We start from the raw sequence: 4,225 nt of genomic DNA on the forward strand, positions 1-4,225 counted from the left end.
TTAAACTGCAACGAAATGCATTTTAAACTGACACTTTGCTGCACTGTTGGAGATGCTATCCTTCGGGTGAGACATGAAAACTGAGGACCCATGGACCCATCTCTCTGTCACAGCGCTGACTGTTCAGGCGTTCGATTCGGACAAATCGATTCTCTGGGATTTCAGGAGTACGTTTGTCTGTTCAGGAAATTTCTGAATAGGAATGGAAGAAATCATGGCACTTTTCAAAAAGAGAAGAAAGTTTCTAACGGTGTATTGGCCAACAATTAAACACATTTTATTCTTCGGGAAAGAAATGGCCATTCGCTTTGTGGCTGTTTGTGGCACATTGGTCTGCGTAAACTGGTTTGTGTTCATCTACAAAAAAACAGTCACTACACTTTACAGCAAACCCGTGTGAAGCATTTTGAGACATTTTGGACGACATGATAACATGCGCTATATACATTATCGAATACAAGTTTTTTTTAATGTAACCATTAATATTTAAATAGCAAAACTATTTTTATTTCACTTTAAGCAGTCTTAAATCCTTTTCATTGTCCAGTGCAGGTGTGTGCTGGTAAAGCAAACCCCAGAGGCGTAATGCAGAATATTGTTTCCATCGGTATTTGTCTCACCTCTCAATAGCAATGAAATTAAACTAGTGATCTGATGAGTCAAAGTTGTTCAGCTGTTTACTCAAAGGGTGTGTTGAAGCTTCATTCCTGTACATGTCCTGCTCCATATCTCTAATGCCACTATGGGTTTGTCTCCAGAGGAGAGCCTGTGTCTAGACTACTATTGTAAATGTTTTTCCTGGCTCCAGGAACGCTGGCAAGTTTCTCGCTGCTTGGTCTTGTCAAACCACCTTACGCGTTTGGTTTTGGATTGTCGGGTTAACCAAGACACCAACACACAACAAATTTCAACAATGTGTTCATTTAAAATTTTCACCTTCCTCATATCATTTCAACTCGCCTGATTGTATTGGGGGGTTGGGTTTGGAGAGAGGCTGTTTTAAATTATATTTATTGCCTTTGAGGTTTACCTTCTGTGCGTCAGCGTGGCTCAGTTGCTCGCAGTATCATCTCCGAGTCAGAAGGTTGTGGGTTTAAATTTGACATCAACACCTTGAGTTCTTATCGTCTGGGCTGACACTCCAGCGCAGTGCTGGGGGTGTGCTGCGTTGTGGAAGATGCCATCCTTTGGATAAGACTTTAAACTGAGGTCCCATCTGCCTGGTCAAGTGGACATCCTGAAGATTCAAAGACAAGATTGGAAAAAAAAGAAGGCAGTTTCTCCCAGTAGTTTTGGCCAACAGCCCTGGTAAAATTGTACACTCATTTCGCAGCTGTTTATAAAATATCATTTCTATTTATATCTTTACATTTCTTGTCAGGAGGCCATCTCAAAGCGGGTTACAATAGTGATGGTCACCTGAGCTGGGCGTTGGGAGGTGAGCTGGGGGGTAGGAGCCGAGGGGACCGATGACCGAAATCACGCTCAAAAGAATTATAAATCTTAAAAGTGCGCGTGAGGAACACAAAATTCACTTGGTCTTAAATCTCTGTCACTGGACTTGGGAGGATTCCACAAAGGCAATGAATCTAAGTGAGTTTTCAGTAGGCATCAATCACCTCCTCCCACCAAAAAAAAAAAATGTTATTCAAAAAGACGAGGGTGAAACTCAAAAAAAAAATGCATTGTGATAATTAGCACATCACACATCCCCATTTTAGCCCATTGTTTGCAGAGGCTGTAATATAACTCAATCCAAGTCACAGGTGTGTTAGTGGCTTCTTTATTTTGTCTTTCCCAACTCTCAATAAAACACCACTCTACATCACACACCCCTTGTCCTTGTACACATGCTCTCGTCGACTCCTCATCAGTGTCAGGTCAATCAAATGGGTTGGGGAATGGAGGGGTTGTGATAAGAAGGGTCAATCCCGTGAAGCGCCATTCGACGTGAAAGGCACAAACCAAATGCAAGGATTATTAATATTATCAAGTGTGAGAGTGAACGTATTAAATACAAAGTATTGCATTTGTCGCTCTTCTATATGCATTTCCACCAAGAAATGATTTTTCGGAAAGAGCAGTCAACCTCATCTAAAAAAGCTACAAGTAATCAAGCTTAACAGGCTCTGATACATGGTTAGACGTACCAGATACTTGTTTATTCCTTTAGTTTGCAGTTACTATCAAGCTATCTATCTTAATGATCTTTAAAACCTCCAAACCTCAAAGATTCAACAGTTTTGAAAGGTTCCGAGTCTTATCCCACCTTAAAATTTGTCAATTTTGAACCTGCAAAAGTTCTCAAGTACATCTCATGCGTAAGGGGATATTTGTTTCAATATTAGATTAAGTTCCTTACAGAACAGTTTTGCCTTTTCATGTAATCTAGAAAACAAGGAGCTTCCGAGACTGAAACCTTAGTTTTGAATTTCTTAATTAGCAACAAAACCACTGCCTCAAGTACAGTAATTGCTTTGACCTCAGCTACAAAGATGTGTAACTTCTCCGCTTCCAGCTACAACTCTTCCAACACTCTAACGACAGCTAATTCGTGTTTTTTTTTTGTTCATTTCCTGGCATAATGGTTGCTTTTTTCTTTAAATCATTGTATCACATTCTACTTACAGGTCCTTTGATTTTATTACTGTTTAAGATTCGACTGGCATGTCTTCACTGCCTCATTCTTAATTTTACCCTCTCTCCGTCTCTCTCTCTGTACATATTATATACATATATCATATACGGTATAAGAATTATTGTTGCACGTTTTAAGCTGTTAGGGTCGTGGTGGTGGTGGGGTGGGGGGGGTGGAGAAGCAGAACTGATCACATTGCGAAAGCTGGCCTCCGATGAACTAAAAATTGGTCAATGTTTCAGCCAAATGACTCATAATAATAATATATATTTTTAAAATAATTGTATAACTATTAATATACTTATTAATATAGCAATTTTCAAGTATCAAAGAGGCGGGGATCTTGTGACTGAGTAGCCCTGACAGCGAGATCTTGACCGATGAGATAACTTATCGCCAGTATTCAAAGGGTTAAAGAGACCTGGTCTGTCAAAGCCTTTGTTGAACCTTTTACGTTTATTAACGAAACACTTCAGAAACACTTGGCCCTGTATAAAACACCTGTAATCCTGTCTTAGTTGGTATGATTGTCGCCTCCGAGTCAGTCGGTTGTGGGTTCAAGCGTCACCTCGGCACTTGGAATCACATCGTCTCATCCGACACTCCAATGTAGCACCGGGGAGCGGCTGTTGTATTGTCAGAGGTGTCATCCTTTGGATGAGATGTTAAACGGAAGTCCCATCTGCCTCTTCAGGTGGCCATTAAAGATCCCATGCCACTGTTCAAAATGAGAAGGGAGTTTTTTTCCCCCCAAATAAACTTGGTCATTTGCTTCATGGCTGTCTGTGGGACATTGCTGTGCGCAATTGGGCTGCCACGTTAGGCTACAAATACACAGTCACTCCACTTCAGAGTAAACCCTGTGAAGTGCTTTGAGACCTCCTCCTGACGTGAAAGATGCTGTACCAAAGGCAAGGATTATTTTAGTCCATCCTAAGGAGGAAGTGGGTTGAAACATCTTTTATTGATATCGGTGCAACAGCAATTACACTGTGAACCCTTTTGTATTTTTCTGACCACATAATATAAAGGCTCCACGAAGTTCAATGCATTACTTTAAAACAAATATTTAGCCAAAATGAGAAAGTATAGTATAGGTATTGCACAACCGAGGCAAGAAATATAATGGTGCAACACAAGCCTGCAATTAATTTTAGTTTTTTGTAACAAAAGGAATTTTATTTCACAAGGTAATCTCTGTTTATTGAATCATTCCAGAATTCTGCTTTGGGCTGTATTTTATATTCTCTACTACTCTGTTGTTTTATACAATATTCCCCACAAAATATACAGTCAATTCACTTTACAGTACAATCTGTGAAGTGGTTTGAGACGCCTCGAAGACGTAATGATTATTGTTATTATTATAATATTGAAGTATCAGCCACTAGCATCAGATGCATCAATATCATTAATAACTAGAATAACAAGTCGAACAATTTCAGTTGCTAACCTGCTCGCTCTCGCCTCTTGAATCCGAAAGTTGTGGGTTCAAGACCCATGTCGAGACACGAACTCACAGTCCAGGCTGACACTTAGTATGGCATTTTTGGAGACCCATCCTTCAGGTGGCATCTCCAATTGTCC

Source organism: Callorhinchus milii, unplaced genomic scaffold (genome assembly GCF_018977255.1).
Source record: "Callorhinchus milii isolate IMCB2004 unplaced genomic scaffold, IMCB_Cmil_1.0 Scaffold1, whole genome shotgun sequence".
Classification (NCBI taxonomy): domain Eukaryota; kingdom Metazoa; phylum Chordata; class Chondrichthyes; order Chimaeriformes; family Callorhinchidae; genus Callorhinchus; species Callorhinchus milii.